This window comes from Salvelinus sp. IW2-2015, linkage group LG31, assembly GCF_002910315.2.
Source record: "Salvelinus sp. IW2-2015 linkage group LG31, ASM291031v2, whole genome shotgun sequence".
Taxonomy (NCBI): domain Eukaryota; kingdom Metazoa; phylum Chordata; class Actinopteri; order Salmoniformes; family Salmonidae; genus Salvelinus; species Salvelinus sp. IW2-2015.
In genome coordinates this window covers 17,509,817-17,535,698 of record NC_036870.1, presented here as the reverse complement: position 1 = coordinate 17,535,698, position 25,882 = coordinate 17,509,817, and the positions used below count along the sequence as shown (strand labels likewise).

Below are 25,882 nucleotides of genomic sequence, written 5' to 3'. Positions count from 1 at the left end.
GGCACTAAGACAGCATTGAATGAGCTGTATTCCACCATAAGCAAACAATAAAACGCTCACCCAGAGGTGGCGCTCCTGGTGGCCGTGGACTTTAATGCAGGGAAACTTAAATCTGTCTTACCAAATTTCTATCAGCATGTTAAATGTGCAACCAGAGGGGGAAAAAACTCTGGACCACCTTTACGCCACACACAGAGATGCATACAAAGCTCTCTCTTGTCCTCCATTTGGAAAATCTGACCATAATTCTAACCTCCTGCTTACAAGCAAAAATTAAAGCAGGAATCACCCGTGACTAGTTCAATAAAAAAGTGGTCAGATGAAGTAGATGCTAAACTACAGGACTGTTTTGCTAGCACAGACTGGAATATGTTCCACGATTCCTCCGATGGCATTGAGGAGTACACCACATCAGTCATTGGCTTCATCAATAAGTGCATCGATGACGTCGTCCCCACAGTGACCGTACGTACATACCCCAACCAGAAGCCATGGATTACAGTCAACATCCGCACTGAGCTAAAGGTTAGAGCTGCCACTTTCAAGGAACGGGACTCTAACCCGGAAGCTTATAAGAAATCCGCTATGCCCTCCGGGGAACCATCAAACAGGCAAAGCGTCAATACAGGACTAAGATCGAATCGTCGGATGTGGCAGGGCTTGCAAACCATTGCAGACTACAAAGGGAAGCACAGCTGAGAACTGCCCAGTGACACGAGCCTACCAGACGAGCTAAACTACTTCTATGCTTGCTTCGAGGCAAATGACACTGAAACATGCATGAGAACACCAGCTGTTCCGGAAGAGTGTGTGATCACGCTCTCCGCAGCCGATGTGAGGAAGACCTTTAAACAGGTCAACATTCACAAGGCCGCAGGGCCAGATAGATTACCAGGACGTGTACTGCGACCATGCGCTCACCAACTGGCAAGTGTCTTCACTGACATTTTCAACCTCTCCCTGTCCAAGTCTGTAATACCAACATGTTTTAAGCAGACCACCATAGTGCCTGTGCCCAAGAACACTAAGGTAACCTGCCTAAATGACTACCCTCCCATAGCACTAACATCTGTAGCCCTGAAGTGCTTTGAAAGGCTGGTCATGACTCACATCAACACCATTATCCCAGAAACCCTAGACCCCCTGCAATGTGCATACCGCCCCAACAGATCCACAGATGATGCAATCTCTATTGCATTCCACACTGCCCTTTCCCACCTGGACAAAAGGAACACCTATGTGAGAATGCTATTCATTGACTACAGCTCAGTATTCAACACCATAGTGCCCTCAAAGCTCACCAATAAGCTAAGGACCCTGGAACTAAACACCTACCTCTGCAACTGGATCCTGGACTTTGTGACGGGCCGCCTCAGGCGGTAAGGGTAGGTAACAACACATCCGCAACGCTGATCCTCAACACAGGGGCCCCTCAGGGGTGCGTGCTCAGTCCCTCCTGTACTCCCTCTTCACTCATGACTGTACGGCCAGGCACGACTCCAACACCATTATTAAGTTTGCCGATGACACAACAGTGGTAGGCCTGATCACCGACAACGACGACATTGTTGGTTAGGGGCTTGTAAGTAAGCATTCCACTGTAAGATCTACACCTGTTGTATTCGGCGCATGTAACTAATAACATTTGGTTTGATTTGATGATTACTGACTGTTTGAAATGCAGTGTATTTGACATTTAATTGTACAACAAAGAGAAAACATTATGAAAATCTATATATATATTGTGAATCTTCCAGAAGTTAGAAAAAATTGAGATATGATTTTTAGGCCATATCGCCCAGCCCTAGATCAGACATGACTCGCAGAGAAATACTGAGTCATAAGAGAGAGAGAAAGAGAGGGGAAGGTGAGGGAAGGAGGGATAGCGGGAGAGAGTGTGAGAGAGGAAGAGGCAGAGAGGCCCTAGTGAAAAGGAAAGAAGAAGGGAAGAGGTTGTTGTGGGATCTGATCTAGAGGACTTCACGAGTCCAAAATGTTGGACCTGTTCCGAAATGAACCATCTGGAACCAATATGCATAAATAATAACTTTCAAACATAGAGACCCGTTCTAAACGGACCAGAAGACAACTAGACCCATTCCGTATAGGCCTGGTCGGATCCAGACACGGTCCGATCCGAGTGAGGGAAGCAGCAGAAAACTACATTTTTAAGCTACTTTATTAACCGGACAATCTAGCAGGGATTGTGCTGTGTGTTTAGGCTACTGTGAGTGACATTGGGAACAGGGAGGAGGGAGGGAGAGATGAGAGACAGCAACCAACCATGCTGACTCGCGCTATAGTAGACTAATAGCTGACATAGCTAGGTTATTTATCATCCAATATGATTACAAAGTACCTGTCTTGACTGCATCAAACCGGGAGAAGCTAGCTAGCTAGGCTAACTGAGGCTGCATGCGCTTTCGCGTCCTACACAGTTACAAACAACAACAACTCCATTCAGAATATTAAGTACAGCTGTTGGTTGCTGTAGCCTATCCTCCTTTAACTTGTAATTCCATCATTTTAATTCCATCTTCCATTGATTAGATATCTACTAACTTTTGCCACACACAGAGGCTCTATGACTGTAGCCTATTGCCGCTTTGATGACTTATGATTGGTCATGAACAAGCTACACGCTCCATACTCCACTCTCCACTCCCATGAAAAGCAAGAGCAGCATAAATACAATGTCTCTCTCTCTCTACTGCAGCAGTCACATTGGATCTGTACGGGTCCTCCCGGACAAGTCAGTTAAAATTACACATACCTGAGGTCCTGTGAAAATATATCAGATCCGACCCCGACCGTGACATTATTTAGAACCCGCTTGGGTCCGAAATCGGGTTTCAGGGTATTCAGGTACAGGTGGTTCCATGAAGACCTTTAGTCTGCTCCCCTCCTCCTTTTCTTTCTGCAGAAGTATGTATGATTATGTTCAACACCAGAGGTTAATGATGTCGAAAAGCATGTCTGAGAGCTACTACTCCACACATCCAGCGTGTCACTGCACATATGTCTTCATATAGTCTTTTTAAAGCCTCGTAGTTGCAGTGCCTTCATARGTGTTACTGTTACCCAGTGCTTGAAGTGGAATGAAAAAAGGCGCCAGTACTCAAACAGTAGAACGTTTAAAGTGTCAGTACTTGCAGCGGCCGAATTCATTAGACTGTGTGTATTTGTGTGTGTGATAGTGTAGTGTTCAATGAAAACGGCCAATGCTTTCCTCCCTTAAATGGAGATCTTTCCAAAGCCTTTACATCCTCGCTGTCCCTAATGTATTATTTTTGAAAAAWTTTCTAAATCTATTTGCTTGGTAGTACATTTATTTGTTTATGCATGTGCTTGTTGAGGATTAGGCCTATCCATGAACATTGTTTTGGATTATAGCACCACACACGTCTACCTCTTTGTACGTATTTGAATGTAAACACTGTTATGATTGATTAAGAGACATGTAGTCTTGATGAGCCCAGGCACCAGTGTGTATAATAGAATCTGATATTTCTCCTCTGGTTTTCTTGTTCTTCCAGGGCTCTGTCTGGCGGGGCTCGGCAGCTCCTCAACCCGGCCTGGAGACTCCTCGGCTCCCTCCCTCCCTCTCTCTATCCCTCTCTCCCTACCTCCCTCTGGTAAGAATGGCCTTTTGTTGCACAATGCTCAGACAGCTAGCCAGCGTCCAACACCTCAAACACACACACACACACACCACACCACACAACACCACCACACACACCACACCACACCACAACACGACAACACACACACACACACACACACACACACACACACACACACAGACACACACCACACACACACAGAGAGTGCCTCACAGCATGCAAGGAGCTCCTCAGCTCTGCCAATACAGAGAGGAAAGAGGAGACCACAGCAGTCAGCTTCACTTCAGCGCCTTTCCCCGGCCTCAGCTAAACAGCACACACACATGGTCAGAAATGGAATTAATGACTTAGCCCTTTTTATGGACGCAGTACATTTGATTCTAAGTTGTCTGAAGGTGAGCCAGTCAGTAGAGCTAACAATGTGTCTGGCTTCAGACCAAGGTCTGTTATTTTGCTAAATGAACTCGGCATGTTCAGGTGTGAACCATGGGTTGGCTCTATCTTTCATTCTTCATCTCTTCATAGGAGCATGTTTATCAGATACGTTGATAAACATACTATAAAATGGTTCAAGAGCAAGTTAGAATGGTGAAGGTCATGTCAGAACCCTTGCTCGTGGAAGTGTTTCTTASTGATAAGGTGTGGTTTAGTTTTAGGCAACTTTGTGTTTCTGACAGACTATGGAACAGTGATCACTGAGGTCCATAGCAAATACACCACTAGTTGAGTATTTATGAGCGTTATTTCTAAGTATGAGATCAATCAGAGTTGATTACATTGAAACGAGTGGGCTCAGAAATCAGTTGGACTAATTTCAGATCAATACATGCTGATTTAAGACGATCAGACAAAGGAGTAAGCCAATCAAGATTCAGATCCCCCAATTACAGAATAAATGGAACCGAGTCAAATGTGGTTTCCATGTGTTTGATACCGATCCATTTATTCCATTCCAGCCATTACAATGAGCCTGTCCTCCTATAGCTCATCCCACCAGCCTCCTCTGGTGTGCGTGTGCCTAAATTAGTATCTGGTCTATGCTTTCTAAGAACCACATGGAGCCTGTTCAGGAACGGGGAAACATTACAGAACGCTCAGATAGAAATGTCTTCAACAAACATGAATGTAGAATAGGGAACAGGGACCATGCCAGCTCTAGTCATTACATTTCTACGTACATTCTATCTGCAATGTACGTTTTGAAGTTTGAACTTTCATACTCACTGAGTAGATACACCCCCTGATGTGCTGGGTTAAACCACACACACACACACACACAACACACAACACACACACACACACACACACACACACACACACACACACCACACAACACAACACACACACACACACACACATACACACACACACACTGGCTGGGTGGCTGGGTCAGGCAGTTCTCCTCAGTCTTGAAAGATGAGACCTGCCAGCCAACTTCCTTATTCAGACCTGGGCTGCTACTAGAGAACATTAGACCTGGACTACTACCTAGAGAACATTAGACCTGGACTACTACCTAGAGAACTTAGACTGGACTATACCTAGAGAAATCAACCTGGACTACTTACATAGAGAACATTAACTGGACTACTACCTAGAGAACATTAGACCTGGACTACTACCTAGAGAACATCAGACCTGGACTACTACATAGAGAACATTAGACCTGGACTACTACCTAGAGAACATTAGACCTGGACTACTACTAGAGAACATAGACCTGGACTACTACCTAGAGAACATTAAGACCTGGACTACTACCTAGAGAACATATAGACCTTAGCTGACTACTACTAGAGAACAGACCTGGACTACTACCTAGAACATAGACCTGGACTACTACCTAGAGAACATTAGACCTGGACTACTACCTTAGAGAACATTAGACCTGGACTACTACCATAGAAGAACATTAGACCTGGACTACTACCTAGAGAAACACTTAGACCTGGACTACTACCTAGAGACATTAGACCTGGAACTACTACTAGAGAACATTAAAAACCTGGACTACTACCTAGAGAACATTAGACCTGGTAACTACCTAGTGACATCAGACCTGGACTACTCCTGAGAACATTAGCTGATACTACATAGAGAACATTAGACCTGGACTACTACCTAGAGAACATTAGACCTGGACTACTACATAGAGAACATTAGACCTGGACTACTACCTAGAGAACATTAGACTGGACTACTACATAGAACATTAGACCTGGACTACTACCTAGAGAACATTAGACCTGGACTACTACCTAGTGAACATCAACCTGGACTACTCCTAAGAAACATTGACTGGACTACTACCTATGAGAACATTAGAAACCTTTGGAACTACTACTAGGAACATTAAGACCCTGGACTTACTAACCTAGAGAACATTAGACCTGGACTACTAACCTAGAGAACATTAGACCTGGACTACTACCTAGAGAACATTAGACCTGGGACTACTACCTAGAGAACCATAGACCTGACTACTACCTAGAGAACATCAGACCTGGACTACTACGCTACGAGAACATTAGACCCTGGACTACTACCTAGAGAACATTAGACCTGGACTACTACATAGAGAACATTAGACCTGTGACTACTACCTACGAGAAACATTAGACCCCCCCCCTGGGACCTTACTAACTAGAGACATAGCCTGGACTACTAAAGAGAACATTAGACCTGGACTACAACCTAGTGAAACATCAGACCTGGACTACTACCTAGTAGAAATCTAGACTGGAACTACTACTAGAGACATTAGACTGGACTACTACTTAGAGAACATAGACTGGACTACTACCTAGGAGAACATTAGACTGGATACTACTAGTGAACATAGACCTGGACTATACTACTAGAGAACATTAGACCTGGACTACTACCTAGAGAAACATTAGACCTGGACTACTACCTAGTGAACATCAGACCTGGACTACTACCTAGAGAACATTAGACCTGGACTACTTACCTAGAGAAAGCATTGAGTAGACGCCTGGACTACTACCTAGAGAACATTAGACCTGGACTATACCTAGAACATAGACGGACTACTACCTAGAGAACACTTAGACCTGGACTACTACCTAGAGAACATTAGACTGGACTACGTACCTAGAGAACATTAGACCTGGACTAATACCTAGAGAAGCATTAGACACCTGGACTACTACTCGTAGAGAACACTATAGACCTGGACTACTACCTAGAGAACATTAGACCTGGACTACTACCTGAGACATCAGACCTGGACCTACTACATAGTGAACATCAGACCTGGACTACTACCCTAAGAACATAGACCTGGACTACTACTAGAGAACATTAGACCTGACTATACATAGAACATTAGACCTGGACTACTACAGATAGAGAACTTTAGACCTGGGACTACTACCTAGAGAATATTACCTGGACTACTACCTAGAGAAACAGCAGACCTGGACTACTACATAGAGAACATTAGACCTGGACTACTACATAGAGAAATTAGACCTGGACTACTACCTAGAGAACATTAGACCTGGACTACTACCTAGAGAACATAGACCCTGGGCTTACTACCTTAGAGAACATTAGACCTGGGCCTACTACCTAGAGAACATTAGACCTGGACTACTACCTAGAGAACATCAGACCTGGACTACTACCATAGAGAAACATTAGACCTGGACTACTACCTAGAGAACATCAGAGACGCGGACTACTACCTAGAGAAAGTCAGACTGGGCTCTACTAGAGACCATTAGAGCCTGGACTACTTACCTAGAGAACATCAGACCTGGGCTACTCACCAAAATAGCGCCTGTTACTGTAGTGCACTACTTATGTTGACCAGGCCCATAGGGCCGTTACAGACACAGGTCTAGTCTAGGGAGTCTAGAAAGGCGTCTCCAACTTCAAGAACCTGATTATTTTCAGAGATATTAGGTATACTGAGAGGAGTGGTCATATTATTAACATGAATGACTCTAAGAATTTTACCAACTTTATTACTATTAATTCACTTTAGTATTTATCTTAGGGAAATCTATCTCTATGCTCTATCTCTATTTGAAATCTTATCTCTATGATCTATCTCTAGGGAAATCTATCTCTAGGGAAAATCTTATCTCTAGGGAAATCTATCTCTATGATCTATTCTCGAGGAATCTATCTCTTATGATCTTCTCTAGGGAAATCTATCTCTGTGATCTATCTATAGGGATCTATCTCTAATGATCTATCTCTGGGGAATCTATCTCTAGGGAAATCTATCTCTGTGATCTATCTCTAAGGATCATCTCTGGGAAATCTATCTCTGTGATCTATCTCTAGGGAAATCTATCTCTGTTCTATCTGGAATCTATCTGAACTTCTTGATCTATCTCTAGGGAAATCTATCTCTGTGATCTATTCTCTAGGGAAATCTATCTCTATGATCTATCTTGGGAAATCTATCTCTGTGATCTATCTCTAGGGAAATCTATCTCTGTGATCTATCTCTAGGGAATATATCTCTGTGATCTTTCTCTAGGGAAATATATCTCTGTGATCTATCTCTAGGGAAATCTATCTCTGTGATCTATCTCTAGGGAAATCTATCTCTAGGGAAATCTATCTCTGGATCTATCTCTAGGGAAATATATCTCTGTGATCTATCTCTAGGGAAATAATATTCTATGATCTATCTCTGGGATTATCTCTGTGAATCTATCTCCAGGGAAATTATCTCTATGATCTATCTCTAGGGAAATCTATCTCTTGATCTATCTCTAGGGAAATCTATCTCTGTGATCTATCTCTAGGGAAATCTATCTCTGTGATCATCTCTAGGGAAATCTTCTCTGTGATCTATCTCCAGGGAATCTATCTCTATGATCTATCTCTAGGGAAATCTATCTTCTGTGATCTATCTCTAGGGAAAATCTATCCTCTGTGATTGGCAGTCTGCTGTAATTCTGTTAACCACAACTGGACTTTCAAGTTGTGCCCTTTTGGAACACACAGCAGGGTTTCTCTTCTGTACACTGCATGAGGCGATTGTAGTGTTTTGGTGACAGGCACACACACACACACACGCACACGCACACGCACACGCCACGGCAACACACACACACACACACACAACACACACACACAACACACCACAACACAACACACACACACACACACACAACGTTTGTTTTTCCCTATTGGTTTAGCTTCATCTTAATGTAATATGATAAGGCTACCAAACAAAAAGTCCAATTATTTTGAATGAAAACAACATCTGGTGGCCTTTGTGTGTGTGTTTGTGTGCCTTTATTATAGTATGTCTACGTTGCCGTGATGATGATCGAGGCCATATTAAATAACACTATTAAACCCGAGCTTGGAAAATGAACTATCAGAACAAAACAAGACTTCTGCTCGTTGTGAAATGTTTTGTGTGACTAAGCTCCAAGTCTGCTATCAAAAGGCCATCTTAGATAGGGGTACAACAGGCTGTTATGAAGGCACTGAGAATACAGCCACCAGTTGGTATGTTTATTTCATTCATTTCATGATGCATAATGACATTTTGCACTATTGACTAAATAATGACTCCGAAGGCCACAAACCTTAGATAACTATAGGCCTAGCTACTTTGGTGCCATTTTTTGTAGTCAACTCTTTCTCTCTCTTGCTGGTGCTTTGAAATAGAATAAGTCTTGACTCACTACATTTACTGCAGCTAACATCCACCTAGGGCACAATTTCTTCTGATTCAGCTAACTGTTCCCACCTCAGTCCCAGACCGATTTCATATTGGAAAAAGCTTTTACATACATAAAAATGCACAAAGTATTAATTTGTACAGATTGCTTGGTTTTCCAAAGATTACATTTTTTATCCATTTGTGGGCAGTTATTCAGCACTTGTTTTGTAAGTTGTTCTGGCTAAGAGTGTCTGCTGCGGCCAAATCACAAAAATGTAATGCATTTTAAATGGACCATGTCTCTCACACTCACACTCACACTCAATTCAATTRAAGGGCTTTATTGTCATGGGAAACATATGTTAACATTGCTAAAGTAAGTGAAGTAGATAATATACAAAAGTGAAATAAACAATGAAAATGACCAGTAAACATTACACTCACAGATGTTCRTAAAGAATAAAGACATTACAAATGTCATATTATGTCTATATACAGTGTTGTAACAATGTACAAATGGTTAAAGTATAAAAGGGAAAATAAATAAGCATACATATGGGTTGTATTTACAATGGTGTTTGTTCTTCACTGGATGACCTTTTCTTGTGGCAACAGGTCACAAATCTTGCTGCTGTGATGGCACACTGTGGTATTTCACCCAGTAGATATGGGAGTTAATCAAAATCTGGTTCGTTTTCAAATTCTTTGTGGATCTGTGTAATCTGAGGGAAATATGTSTCTCTAATATGGTCATACATTGGGCAGGAGGTTAGTAAGTGCAGCTCAGTTTCCACCTCATTTTGTGGACAGTGTGCACATAGCCTGTCTTCTCTTGAGAGCCAGGTCTGCCTTCGGCTGCCTTTCGAAATAGCAAGGCTATGCTCACTGAGTCTGTACATAGTCAAAGCTTTCCTTAAGATTGGGTCAGTCACAGTGGTCAGGTATTCTGCCACTGTGTACTCTCGGTTTAGGGCCAAATAGCATTCTAGTTTGTTAATTCTTTCCAATCTGTCAAGTAATTATCTTTTTGTTTTCTCATGATTTGGTTGGGTCTAATTGTATTGCTGTCCTGGGGCTCTGTGGGGTGTGTTTGGGTTTGTGAACAGAGCCCCAGGACCAGCTTGCTTAGGGGACTCTCTCTCTCAGCACTGTGCTTTGGTTGCTGAGATACGGGCAATGTTTATTTTTAGATAGATATATTGGTAGCCTATTCAGAACATTTCAAAACCTTCAGTCAATCTCCAGAGATTTTATCCTGCTGCACACATTTCTAAATTAATAAATAAGTCAAATAAATGGAAAACAGCACTGATCAGCAGTTTTTTATGGTATGATAACTAGATGTGTTTTATTTCTACTAAATGTCTTGTTAGGTCACAGTATTTAATAAACTTTAAAGTACTTTTTTAGGAGAGAGTGGTCTGCAGGCAGGCTGCGTGCAGTAGCTCAAGATGATTTGATTGACAGTTCTGGTCGCTTAGTGATGGATGTTAGTCCAGCTTCAGAAGCCTTATTCCTTTACAGACAAATAAAATGCCTGTTCATATCTCCTGAGAAGGTTTCCTGTTGGCATTTAAAAATCCGTAATGTAGCCTATCCTAACAGACAGACAAACAAACATGCCGTAGCTGAGGCACTTTCAAGGAGCCACATTCTGTTATGTCTGAAAAGGGTTAAAGGCTACAGGTAGCCTACAGTATTTTCATATTATGAGGCAAAAATGTAGGCTACCCCGTGCTCGCAAGACTGTCCCGAAGATACTGTACCTCTATCCCTGCAACACCGGTGCCATGAATAGGCTAGGATATTCTACATGCAACAGACCAAAGAATGAACACACATTTGCATCATTAGCTAAGAGACAGAGCAGGCAGGCCAGCGCGAGGGAGAGGCCAGCGAGAGGGAGAGAGAGGAGGGGTGGCAGGCCAGCGCGAGGGAGTAGAGAGGTGGGGTGGAAGGCTAGCGCGAGGGAGTAGAGAGGAGGGGTGGAAGGCCAGCGCGAGGGCGTAGAGAGGGTGGAAGGCTCAGCGCGAGGGAGAGGCCAGCGAGAGGGAGAGAGAGGAGGGGTGGAAAGCCAGCGCGAGGGAGAGGCCAGCGATGAGGGAGAGGAGGAAGGGTGTGGAAAGCCAGCGCGAGGGAGAGAGCGAGAGGGAAGGGAGAAGAGAGGAAGGGTGGAAGGCCAGCGTGAGGGAGAGAGAGAAGGGGTGGAAGGCCAGCGTCAGGGAAAGAGAGGAGGAGTGGAAGGCCAGCGCGAGGGAAGCCCAGCGCGAGAGAGAGAGACAGGAGGGGTGGAAGGCCAGCGCGAGGGAGATGCCAGCGAGAGGGAGAGAGAGGAGGGGTGGAAGGCCAGCGCGAGGGAGAGAGAGGAGGGGTGGAAGGCCAGCGGCGAGGGAGAGAGAGGAGTGGTGGAGGGCCAGCGCGAGGGAGAGGCCAGCGAGAGGGAGAGAGGAGGGGTGGAAGGCCAGCGCGAGGGAGAGAGAGAGGGGTGGAAGGCCATCGCGAGGAAGAGAGAGGAGGGGTGGAAGGCCAGCGCGAGGAGAGAGAGGAGGGGTGGAAGGCCAGCGTCAGGGAAAGAGAGGAGGGGTGGAAAGGCCAGCGCGAGGGAGAGCCAGCGAGAGGGAGAGAGAGGAGGGGTGGAAGGCGCACGAGGAGAGGCCAGCGAGAGGGAGAGAGAGGAGGGGTGGAAGGCAGCGCGAGGGAGAGAGGAGGAGGGTGGAAGCCAGCGTCAGGGAACAGAGAGGAGGGGTGGAAGGCCAGCGCGAGGAGAGGCCAGCGAGGAGGGAGAGAGAGGAGGGGTCATTTCGGATCATTCTCCTCTAACTATGAAACTACTTACACTACAAATACACAGTGGTGTAAAGTACTTAAGTAAAAATGCTTTGTAGTCCTACTTAAGTAGTTTTTTTTGTGTATCTGTACTTTACGATTTTTTTTATGGCAATTTGTACTTTTACTTCACTGAATTCCTAAATAAAATAATGTACGTTTTACTCCATACATTTTCCCTTGACACCAAAAGTACTCGTTACATTTTGGACAGGAAAATGGTACAATTCACATACTTATCAAGAGAACATCCTGGTCCATCCCTACGGCCTCTAATCTGGCGGACTCACTACATTCGTGGCCAAAAGTTTGAGAATGACACAAAAATTTATTTCCACAAAGTTTGCTGCTTCAGTGTCTTTAAATATTTTTGTCAGATGTTACTATGGAATACTGAAGTATAGTTACAAGTATTTCATATGGTCAAAGGCTTTTATTGACAATTACATGAAGTTTGATGCAAAGAGTCAATATTTGCAGTGTTGACCCTTCTTTTTCAAGACCTCTGCAATCCGCCCTGGCATGCTGTCAATTAACTTCTGGGCACAATCCTGACTGATGGCAGCCCATTCTTGCATAATCAATGCTTGGAGTTTGTCAGAATTTGTGGGTTTTTGTTTGTCCACCCGCCTCTTGAGGATTGACCACAAGTTCTCAATGGGATTAAGGTCTGGGGAGTTCCTGGCCATGGACCCAAAATATCGATGTTTTGTTCCCCGAGCCACTTAGTTATCATTTTGCCTTATGGCAAGGTGCTCCATCATGCTGGAAAAGGCATTGTTCAACACCAAACTGTTCCTGGATGGTGGGGAGAAGTCTCAGAGGATGTGTTGGTACCATTCTTTATTCATGGCTGTGTTCTTAGGAATTGTGAGTGAGTCCCCCTCTTGGCTGAGAAGCAACCCCATACATGAATGGTCTCAGGATGCTTTACTGTTGGCATGACACAGGACTGATGGTAGTGCTCACCTTGTCTTCTCCGGACAAGCTTTTTTCCAGATGCCCCAAACAATCAGAAAGGGGATTCATCAGAGAAAATGACTTTACCCCAGTCCTCAGCAGTCCAATCCCTGTACCTTTTTCAGAATATTAGTCTGTCTCTGAGGTTTTTCCTGGAGAGAAGTGGCTTCTTTGCTGCCCTTCTTGACACCGGGCCATCCTCCAAAAGTCTTGATGCACTCACACCTGCCTGCTGCCATTCCTGAGCAAGCTCTGTACTGGTGGTGCCCCGATCCCGCAGCTGAATCAACTTTAGGAGACGGTCCTGGCGCTTGCTGGACATTCTTGGGCGCCCTGAAGCCTTCTTCACAACAATTGAACCGCTCTTCTTGAAGTTCTTGATGATCCGATAAATGGTTGATTTAGGTGCAATCTTACTGGCAGCAATATCCTTGCCCTTTTTGTGCAAAGCAATGATGACGGCACGTGTTTCCTTGCAGGTAACCATGGTTGACAGAGGAAGAACAATGATTCCAAGCACCACCCTACTTTTGAAGCTTCCAGTCTGTTATTCGAACTCAATCAGCATGACAGAGTGATCTCCAGCCTTGTCCTCGTCAACACTCACACCTGTGTTAACGAGAGAATCACTGACATGATGTGTTGTGCTGTGCTGAAATACAATGTAAATGTTTGTTGGGGATTCAGTTAATTTGCATGGCAAAGAGGGACTTTGCAATTAATTGCAATTCATCTGATCACTCTTAATAACATTCTGGAGTATATGCAAATTGCCATCATACAAACTGAGACAGCAGACATTCTCAACACATTTGGCCATGACTGTAGACAACTAAACACAAATGATTAGTTTGTAAATTATGTCTGAGTGTTGGAGTGTGCCCCTGGCTATCCGTAAAAGTAATTTAAAAAAACATTCCCACAATTGTGTCATCTGGTTTCCTTCATATAAGGAAGTTAAAAAGATGTATACTTTTACTTTTGATACTTAAGTAAATGTTTAGCAATTCCATTTACTTTTGAACATTTAAAACCAAATACATTTAAAACCAAATACTTTTAGACTTTTACTCAAGCACACCAAGACAGTCTCCCCCTCAGGAGACTGAAAAGATTTGGCATGCGTCCTCAGATCCTCAAAAGGTTTTACAGCTGCACCATTGAGAGCATCCTGACAGGTTGCATCACTGCCTGGTATGGCAACTGCTCGGCCACAGACCGCAAGGCACTACAGAGGGTAGTGCGTACAGCCCAGTACATCACTGGGGCCAAGCTTCCTGCCATCCAGGACCTCTATACCAGGCAGTGTCAGAGGAAGGCCCTAAAAATTGTCAAAGACTCCAGGCACCTAAGTCATAGACTGTTCTCTCTGCTACCGCACGGCAAGCGGTACTGGAGCGCCAAATCTAGGCTACCCAGACTATTTGCCTCCCCCTTCTATGCAGCTGCTACTCTCTATTATTATCTATGCATGGTAGGGTTGCAAAGGGTCGGAAACTTTCCGGTAAATTTCAGGAATTTTTCAGAAAATTTTCCATGGGAAATTAAGCCCTGGAATTTGGGGAATATGGCTTAAATTCATCACAAAAGTTAGCTTATAACAGTGAACCTTTTTGTGGGATACACATAAGGCAATTCTAGGTCTTGTGGAATATTTTGGTTAAACTATCCCCAATTCAATGGAATTGCAACCCTCTGCATGCACAGTGCATTCTTCCATCACATGTGCAGTGCACTCTTCCATCAAATGTACAGCTGATTCTCAAGATCTTGCACACTAATGAGATGCTATTGAGCCCACACTACTACACTGTCTGAGCCAAGGACTACATACTTTCTGGTAAGTGTTGTTTACAATACTGTGTGGGGTGAATAGATTTTATATGACATACATGATTTTTTGTTAACTAGTAAATAGTAGCCTATAGCAAAGTGTGTTTAAATCATTTCTATCTTGTTAACAATTTCTGCTAGTTAGTTTTTGCTACCATGTGGGTTTTAGCTTGCTTGAGCCTGCTAACTGAGGAATGTTATTTCAGCTGTTTCCATACATGTTTAATTTTAAGACATTTATCTTACAATGGAGTTGTTTAATGTTTTTAGGAGATACGATGGATAATTGGCGATCATTCAATATTATTTTGTTGTTCAGTGAAATCATCCCATGTGAAGAATCAACTCATTTAATTAATGTTCAATTCGTAACTAAATAGTTTTTTAAATTTCTATTGGAAGGATTTAATCATTTGCAATTGTTTTCTTATGATAAGGTAAAATGTTTATGTTTCTGTCTCCATATGATATGGTAAATATATCCAATGCATAAAACATCTACATTTACATGGTATTAATATTAATTTGCATATATTTCTGTTAATTCCCATATATTCCCGTTAACTTCTTATGGCTGCAGGGGCAGTATTGAGTAGCTTGGATGAAAGGTGCCCAGAGGTGCCCATAGTAAACTGCCTGCTCCTCAGTCCCAGTTGCTAATATATGCATATTATTATTAGTAGTATTGGATAGAAAACACTCTGAAGTTTCTAAAACTGTTTGAATGATGTCTGTGAGTATAACAGAACTCATATGGCAGGCAAAAACCTGAGAAAAAATCCAAACAGGAAGTGGGAATTCTGAGGTTGGTCGATTTTCAACCAAGCCCCTATTGAATACACAGTGGGATATGGATGAGTTTGCACTTCCTACGGCTTCCACTATATGTCAACAGTCTGTAGAACCTTGTCTGATGCCTCTACTGTGAAGTGGGGCCGAAGGAGACAGGAATTAGTCAGGTCTGACCATGTTCTGACCATGCACGTTCACACGAGAGGGAGCTCTGTTCCATCGCACATCTGAAGTCAATGTAGTTCTCCGGTTGGTCTATCATGACCTGACCATGCTCTGACCATGCACGTTCACACGAGAGGGAGCTCTGTTCCATCGCACATCTGAAGTCAATGTAATTCTCCGGTGGAACGTTGCATTAAGGAGATGTTTATCTAAAGTTCCATGTGTAATACTTGTATCTTTTATCAATGTTTATTATGAGTATTTCTGTAAATTGATGTGGCTCTCTGCAAAATCACCGGATGTTTTGGAGGCAAAACATTACTGAACATAACGCGCCAATGTAAACTAAGATTTTTGGATATAAATATGAACTTTATCGAACAAAACATACATGAATTGTGTAACATGAAGTCCTATGAGTGTCATCTGATGAAGATCATCAAAGGTTAGTGATTCATTTTATCTCTATTTCTGCTTTTTGTGACTCCTCTCTTTGGCTGGAAAAATGGCTGTGTTTTTCTGTGACTATGTACTGACCTAACATAATCAGATGGTGTGCTTTCGTCGTAAAGCCTTTTTGAAATCGGACACTGTGGTGGGATTAAAAACAAGTTTGTCTTTAAAATGGTGTAAAATACTTGTATGTTTGAGGAATTTTAATTATGAGATTTCTGTTGTTTGAATTTGGCGCCCTGCACTTTCACTTGCTGTTGTCAAGTCGATCCCATTAACAGGATTCCCGTAAGAAGTACAAACTATAGTTTTGGCAAGTCGGTTAGGACATCTACTTTGTGCATGACAAAAGTAATCTTTCCAACAATTGTTTACAGACAGATTATTTCATTTATAATTCACTGTATCACAATTCCAGTGGGTCAGAAGTTAACATACACTAAGTTGACTGTGCCTTTAAACAATTTAAAGGAAATGCTACCAAATACTAATTGAGTGTAAACTTCTGACCCACTGGGAATGTGATGGAAGAAATAAAAGCTGAAATAAATCATTCTCTCTACTATTATTCTGACATTTCACATTCTTAAAATAACGTGGTGATCCTAAATGACCTAAGACAGGGAATTTTTACTAGGATTAAATGTCAGGAATTGTGAAAAACTGAGTTTAAATGTATTTGGCTAAGGTGTATGTAATCTTCCGACTTCAACTGTAGCTCCGCTATTGTTATTTACTGCTGCATTTTAATTATTTTTTATTCTTATCTCTTACTTTTTTTAGGTATTTTCTTTAAACTGCGTTGTTGGTTAAGGGCTTGTAAGTAAGCATTTCACTGTAAGATCTACACCTGTTGTATTCGGTGCATGTGACAAATAAAATTTGATTTGATTTGAAGTAGTATTTTAATGGGTGACTTTTACTTTTACTTGAGTCATTTTCTATTAATATATCTTTAGTTTTACTCAAGTATACAGTGGGGCAAAAAAGTATTTAGTCAGCCACCAATTGTGCAAGTTCTCCCACTTAAAAACATGAGAGAGGCCTGTAATTTTCATCATAGATACACTTCAACTATGACAGACAAAATGAGAAAAAAAATCCAGAAAATCACATTATAGGATTTTTAATGAATTTATTTGCAAATTATGGTGGAAAATAAGTATTTGGTCACCTACAAACAAGCAAGATTTCTGGCTCTCACAGACCTGTAACTTCTTCTTTAAGAGGCTCCTCTGTCCTCCACTCGTTACCTGTATTACTGGCACCTGTTTGAACTTGTTATCAGTATAAAAGACACCTGTCCACAACCTCAAAAACAGTGCACACTGCCAAACTCCACTATGGCCAAGACCAAAGAGCTGTCAAAGGACACCAGAAAACAAAATCGTAGACCTGCTCCAGGCTGGGAAGACTGAATCTGCAATAGGTAAGCAGCTTGGTTTGAAAATCAACTGTGGGAGCAATTATTAGAAATGGAAACATACAAGACCACTGATAACTCCCTCGATCTGGGGCTCCACGCAAGATCTCACCCCGGGGGTCAAAATGATCACAAGAACGGTGAGCAAAAAATCCCAGAACCACACGGGGGGACCTAGTGATGACCTGCAGAGAGCTGGGACCAAAAGTAACAAAACCTACCATCAGAACACACTACGCCGCCAGGGACTCAAATCCTGCAGTGCCAGACGTGTCCCCCTGCTTAAGCCAGCTACATGTTCCAGGCCCGTCTGAAGTTTTGCTAGAGAGCATTTGGATGATCCAGAAGAAGTTGGGAGAATGTCATATGGTCAGATGAAACCAAAAATAGAACTTGTGGTAAAAACTCAACTCGTCGTGTTTGGAGGACAAAGAATGCTTGCAGTTGCATCCAAAGAACATCATACCTACTGTGAAGCATGGGGGGTGGAAACATCATGCTTTGGGGCTGTTTTTCTGCAAAAAGGACCAGGACGACTGATCCGTGTAAAGGAAAGAATGAATGGGGCCATGTATCGTGAGATTTGAGTGAAAACCTCCTTTCCATCAGCAAGCGGCATTGAAGATGAAACGTGCTGGGTCTTTTCAGCATGACAATGATCCCAAACCACACCGCCCCGGGGCAACGAAGAGTGGCTTCGTAAGAAGCATTTCAAGGTCCTGGAGTGGGCCTAGCCAGTCTCCAGATCTCAAACCCCATAGAAAATCTTTGGAGGGAGTTGAAAGTCCGTGTTGCCCAGCAACAGCCCCAAAACCATCACTGCTCTAGAGGAGATCTGCATGGAGGAATGCGGCCAAAATCCGCAACAGTGTGTTGAAAAACCTTGTGAAGACTTACAGAAAAGGTTTGACCTCTGTCATTGCCAACAAAGGGTATATAACAAAGTATTGAGATAAACTTTTGTTATTGACCAAATACTTGTTTTCCACCATAATTTGCAAATAAATTCATTAAAAATCCTACAATGTGATTTTCTGGATTTTTTTTCTCATTTTGTCTGTCATAGTTGAAGTGTACCTATGATGAAAATTACAGGCCTCTCATCTTTTTAAGTGGGAGAACTTGCACAATTGGTGGCTGACTAAATACTTTTTTGCCCCACTGTAACAATTGAGTACTTTTTCCACCACTGCAAATACACAGCCTAATTATCGCCCTTGGCGGCTTAACTCACTACTGCTATCAGAAGAAACCTTTGTTGCTTTTATATAATCTCAAATTGAGCTATTTCTCCAGCTTAATCAAACCCCTGGAATGTCTCTTACAGCAGTATGGGAATCCTTGAAGGCTTATCTAAGGGGCCAAATCGTTTCGTACAGCGCAAGATTAAGGAAATGCAATGAGATAACTGACGAGCTGGGTAACAAATGTAGTGATCATTTAGTGGTCAATTCATGCTTTCATAACTTTTACTCATGTCACGACTTCTACCGAATTCTCCTTGTTCGGGCGGTGCTCGGCGGCCAACGTCGCCGGTCTTCTAGCCATCGCCGATCCATTTTTCCATTTGTCTTGTCTTTTCCCACACACCTGGTTCTCATTTCCCTCATGTGTTGTGTATTTAACCCTATGTTTCCCCCATGTTTTTGTGTGGTATTGTTTATTCTGTTTATTGTTATGCGCACGTTAGTCTGTTGCGCTGGGTTATGTTAACCCAAATTGTTATTTCTTGTTTAATTTGCCGTGTGCTTTTGGTTCACCTAAATAGGTTGGCTACCCAATATCTGCTCTCCTGCACCTGACTCTCTTACAGCCATTTACGCATACCTGACAACTCACAATTATACACTTCAGAATCTGCTGGTAATGCTACCTTACTCGACACCTTCTTTGAGAACTTAGATATTCCTACAGTTGAACCTGAGATAGCGTCTGAATTAGAATAACACTTCTTTGTAGAAGAGATTGTGTTGGCAATTAAATCTATACAGTGTAGTAAATCCCTTGGACCCGACAGATTTCCGAGCAATTTCTTTAAAAAATTCTCAGATCAACTCTCTCCTCTCTTCCTTTCCGTATTTGAGGAATCATTCTCCTCAAACTCTTTACCCTCAACAATGAGACAAGCATGTATTTAAATTATTCTGAAAATGGGGGGGGYAAATCTTGAATGTGGTTCATATATGCCAATTTCTTTACTGAATTGTGATAGCCTGCCGTTTTGAGTCAGTCCTTCCCTCCATTATCTCTACGGTTCACACTGGTTTCATTCAAAAAAATCGTCATTATTTTTTCAACATCAGACGTCTTTATAATACACTTTACAATCCCTCTTCATCTGACACTCCAGAGATATTGTTACACTTGATGCTGAGAAGGCGTTTTATCGGGTGGAGTGGGATTATCTATTTTACTCTCAAACAATTTGGAGTCGGTCCCAATTTTATGTCCTGGATCAAAGTCCTTTACTCCTCCCCTATGGCTGCAGTGCGCACAAATAATAACCTTTCATCCTATTTCCAACTTCAACGTGGCACAAGAAAGGGTTGTCCTCTATCTGCTCAGCTGTTTGCCATCGCAATTGAGCCTTTAGCTATAGCAATATGTAATAACACCACTATCAATGGTATTCGAAGAGGGGGCTTAGAGCATAAAGTCTCACTCTATGCGGATGACATGCTATTATATATGTCTGACCCTTTAACTGGTCTTCCAGGTTCTACTAAAGACATTTGGTAAAATATCCGGGTATAAGGTTCATCTACAAAAAAGTGAATTGATGCCTATTAATCCTTCTGCCATACATACTTCTTTTAGTCATTTGACTACACAGAAATATAAATATTTGGGAATTTGGGTCACACACAATTTCAAAGATCTCTATAATGCCAACAGGATCTTGAACGCTGGGATTTACTTTCTCTTTCTTTGGGCATTAGAATTAACACTGTTAAAATTAATGTATTACCTAAGTTTGTATACTTATTTCAATGTATTCTTATCTTTCTGACAATCTTTTTATCTTCATACTCTAGTCACATCCCATCACGCCCACCTACCTCCCTTCTCGGTTCTATTTTCATAGTGAACCCTTATTTCAAAGGGGTTATAAGCTTGATCTATACGTTGTTAAACTCACACAATCTGGATTCCCTGAATTCTCTTAAAATAATCAATGGGAAGAGGATTTAGGCGAACAACTTTCAGATGAAACTTGGCAGAGTATGCTTCAGAGAATACATTGTTCATATATATGGCTAAGACATGGTCAAAGGCATTGTTCAAAGGCAAAATTATCCAAGATTAAACCAGAAATAGATTCCACTTCTGACTGATGTAAGCATTCTCCTGCTACTTTATTACACATGTTTTGGACATGCCCAAAATTGACAGATTTCTGGATATCATTTTTTGAGACTTTTTCTAAGTTACTGGAGAGACCTATAAAAACTTCTGCCTTCATTGCATTACTGGGAGTGGCACCACAGGAGGCCCCTCTAAACAGTTCTATAGAGTGGCACCACAGGAGGCCCCTCTAAACAGTTCTATAGAGTGGCACCACAGGAGGCCCCTCTAAACAGTTCTATGTGTTTCGATAGCACATTTTCAGCCTATCTGATATAGTACATATACTCACACAATGTCCGACTTTTACGGCAGCTGATTTCTCCTTATTAGATTCTGCGATTGGATAAGACTCATCCTCCGGGTAAGTTGCTGACCGGCTATAGTATCAATCATCGCTTTAGCTTGGTTCTTCTAGCCACATTCTGCTACGATAACATTTATGAATTCTCCGCGTTTAACTTTGTAATTGTCATTTCAACCTCAACACCCTGGTTTTCATTTCCCTCCAATGTGTTAGAATGCTTTGATAAATATTATAGAGACCCTCTGCTTATATGTATTAAATTCCAACTCAAGTACGATGCGGATAAGATCTCTTATGCTGTGATATTAGTTTTAGTACTGCTCTAATTTTTGTATTACTAGTCGCAAGTAGTCTGTTGCGCTGGGTTATGTTAACCCAAATTGTTATTTCTTTTAATTTGCCGTGTGCTTTTGGTCTCACTAAATAGGTTGGCTACCAATATCTGCTTCTCCTGCACCTGACTCTCTTACAGCCATTTACGCATACCTGACAACTCACAATTATACACTTCAGAATCTGCTGGTAATGCTACCTTACTCGACACCTTCTCTTGAGACTTAGATATTCCTAAGTTGACCTGAGATAGCGTCTGAATTAGAATAACACTTCTTTGTAGAAGAGATTGTGTTGGCAATTAAATCTATACAGTGTAGTAAATCCTGTGACCCGACAGATTTCCGAGCAATTTCTTTAAAAAATTCTCAGATCAACTCTCCTCTCTTCCTTTCCGTATTTGAGGAATCATTCTCCTCAAACTCTTTACCCTAACAATGAGACAAGCATGTATTTAAATCTTGAAATGGGGGGGGGAAATCTTGAATGTGGTTCATATATGCCAATTCTTTACTGAATTGTGATAGCCTGCGTTTTGAGTCAGTCCTTCCCTCCATTATCTCTACGGTTCACAGCGTTTATTCAAAAAAATCGTCATTATTTTTTCAACATCAGACGTCTTTATAATACACTTTACAATCCCTCTTCATCTGACACTCCAGAGATATTGTTACACTTGATGTGAGAAGGCGTTTTATCGGTGGGAGTGGATTATCTATTTTACTCTCAAACAATTTGGAGTCGGTCCCAATTTTATGTCCTGGATCAAAGTCCTTTACCTCCCTCCATTCCCCACCCCACAGCACCATGCAAAATTTTCACATGTCCATAGATTATAATTGAGATCGTTCATCATACGTGCCGCAACATTCCTCAAACTACGCACAACAATCATGTCCACATTAAGTAAGAATCTGCTTAACTCTGTCTCCTGTGCACCTCTTGTGTTGTGATAATCTGCCTCTTTCACTATCCAATATTTAATGGGATGAAGCGCCAAAGCGTCATTTGAGCTCTTTCCACACGTTGTCCTATATGAAAAGAGAGGAAATTCGCTAGAGACACTAAAGCTATCTGTCTATCATTTTGTAGAAGTTATCTTATTTACATTGACAGGAATCTACTTATGTGGTGCCAGATGCATTCAATAATGAGAAATGATGAATGTAGTGGGAAAGTTAGTTTAGTTATTATGCATTTATACACTGGGTGTTCGGAAGCTGAATGCTGATTGACGACAGCTGTGGTATGAGATGTATACACGGGTATGACAAAACCGTATTTAACAGCTTCTAATTACGTTGGTAACCAGTTCATAATAGCTATAAGGGCCGAGGAGGTGTTGGTAATTGCCAAATATCGCGGCTAAGGGCTGTGTCCATGAACCTCCGTGTTGCCGTCGTGCAATAAGAAAGCCCTTAGCCGGGTATTGGCCCATATCCACACTTATTGGCTTTATTGTACGGTTCTGTAATGGGTTAGGAAGGTTCAATTTTCAATACCTACAGTAAGACACTGACTTAGTGCAGGTCATACTGTCATTGTAGGGTTTTGGAGAAGCCGAGATGGGGACAGTGGGGGGATATGTCATGTACTAATGATGGATCATGCCTATTTCATCATAATTTTGATGGAAGACATTTTTCATTACTCCATCTTTTTTGTTCATCACTGCATGCATTCCAATCATGGCTTTGAATATCATTAGTTACATACCCCCCCCCCTTCTTCTTTCCTTGTCTCTCTCTCTCAATATTTTTTTTTTTTTTAAATGTTCCACTTTATTTAACAGGTAGCTCGTTGAGAACAAGTTCTCAATTACAACTGCGACCTGGGCCAAGATAAAGCAAAGCAGTTTCAACACATCACATACAGAAGTTTAACATGGAATAAACATAAACAAGTCCATAACATCAGTATTGTAAATGTTCACAAACTCAATGAATATTTAAAGACTATGTAATAATAATAAGATGAAAGAATGAAGCTTTAAGTAAAGGGCAATTAAAAGGTTAAAATTCAGCAACCAACCATTGCCTCACTTAGATATCCAAAACCCCACCATGGCAGAGAAAATGCTTGTGGTCCGCAGAGCAGTGTGCTAAAACAGCATCAGTGGACATAGTGACATGGTGTCCTGTATGGTGAGCTGTCACTGTGGAGCCTGTTCCACACAGCAGTTTACTCTGTATGTACAAATAACATTCCAACTGCTTTCTCCGCACAGCCTGCCAATGCACAAACTACTGAGGCTGCTGGAGGGTTTTCTCCAGAAGACAATGTCTGGGTTGTCCACGAAATGAGTGCCTTTTGTGGCACTTTTTGATATTTATTTATATCTTTAAATTTTACTCCCTTTGGTCCAATTTCCTTCTATTGTTGCCTGTGAGTCAGCAGTCACTGTTAATCCTCACCCTATGAGACTGCAATGCGAAAATAATAACCTTTCCATACCTATTATCAACTTCAACGTGGCACAAGAAAAAGGGTTGTACTCAATCTTGCTCAGTAAAAAGAAAATCCAATTGTTAGTAATCTCTGTTATGCATATCCTTGTCTGATATCCGCTACCGGCCAAACCCTCCCTAACCCGGACGACGGACATTAGAGCCAAATTGTGCGTCACCACTTTAGCTTATAGCAATTGTAATAACACCACTATCAATGGTACACTCTCACGGCGCTTACCGTCAGAGGGGCCTCTGAGGAGCATAGAAGCTCTCGTCGGACTCGCTCAGTGCGGATGACATGCTATACATACATGTCTGACGCTCTTTATGTGGGTCTTTCTCGGAGGTGTGCTGCACGTAAGATAGGACATTGCTCGAGATGCAGATAAACATCCGGTGTGATAGTAAAGGCCACATGCGCTAACCAAAAAAGGGAATTGATGCCTATTACTGCAGGAGGCCCCATCCATTAGATATATCTTATGTTTACAGTCATGAATTGTTGGAAATCAAACTGAAATAATAAATATTGGAGAAATTCCTGGTGGTCAACTCACATTAACAATACGTGTTCCTCCACATGATACTCTATAATAGATGCACAGAGCATGTGATGTAGAATCAAGCTGGAATTTAGACTTTCTACTTTTATCTTGAGGACATTAGAACTGACGCTAAGGTTAAATATTACATGGTAATTTCCTTAGAGCATTGTGGTCCATCTCTATATGCATTCTTATTTTCCATGTAGTTTGACCTCTAGTGCATAGTTCTTGATCAAATCCTTTCTTCAATTCTCACATACTCCTAGAATCATAGTCCAGGTCTCTCTACATCATTGGTACAACAGTCCCAGCTATTCATTTCTTCGCTTCTCTCCTTGTGGTACATGGCTACTTATTATTTGCAGTAGTAATACTGATACCGTTGTAAATATTTCAAAGTGTGTCATATAAAATGTATTGAAATTCGTACTTACCAATGTTTAAGGTGTCATACCCTTGAATATCACCGACTCCCACTGAATCTTGTGCACGTTTTAAGAAGAGTGAATGCTATTCCCTCTTTCAAATATTTTTTAACAGATAAAAAGTAAATGGACGATTGAATGTAGTATATAGTATGTCGAATCTAGTGTACAAACTATCTCAGGATTGTATAATACTCTGTTTCGGCACGATATGTGTACCTTGGCTTTGTCTATTTGAATTAGCGTTGGTGTAATCTCAGTAGCAGAATTCGAGCATAGGACCATCATAAGACCATCATAGTATCAAAGGCGATAGAGTCTTATAAATGTAAACAACAAGCTCGTAATATAGCTGCCTCACTTAGATCTAAATTACACTCGCTGTTAAAGACTTCCAGATCCCCTGGTCTCAAGAGACTTTTATACTGACTTGGAGTGTTATAAGGTATGATAAGAGACCTTTCCTTCTACGCGGTCAACTTTATTACACACCATGTTTTGGACATTGTCCCAAAATTGACAGATTTCTGGATATCATTTTTTGAGACTTTTTCTAAGTTACTGGAAGAGACCTATAAAAACTTCTGCCCTTCATTGCATTACTGGGAGTGGCACCACAGGAGGCGTCACTGCTAACAGTATCTATTAGATGGCAACCGACAAGAGGCTCCACATTACTCATCTGAAACATGTTTGGGGTCTATATGAGTGGACCTGGCACAGGTAGACTTTCCTCTAATCAT

The 25,882-nt window shown here is 41.9% G+C and overlaps 1 long non-coding RNA gene across 1 annotated transcript in view; it reads left to right on the top strand.

The window, feature by feature from the left end:
* Window positions 1-25,882, top strand: part of LOC139023394 (uncharacterized) — a 121,905-nt gene that overhangs the window by 78,483 nt on the left and 17,540 nt on the right. Inside the window, exon 2 of the long non-coding RNA XR_011474518.1 lies at window positions 3,537-3,635. This is a non-coding gene — a long non-coding RNA (uncharacterized lncRNA). The remainder of the gene's footprint in view (window positions 1-3,536; window positions 3,636-25,882) is intronic.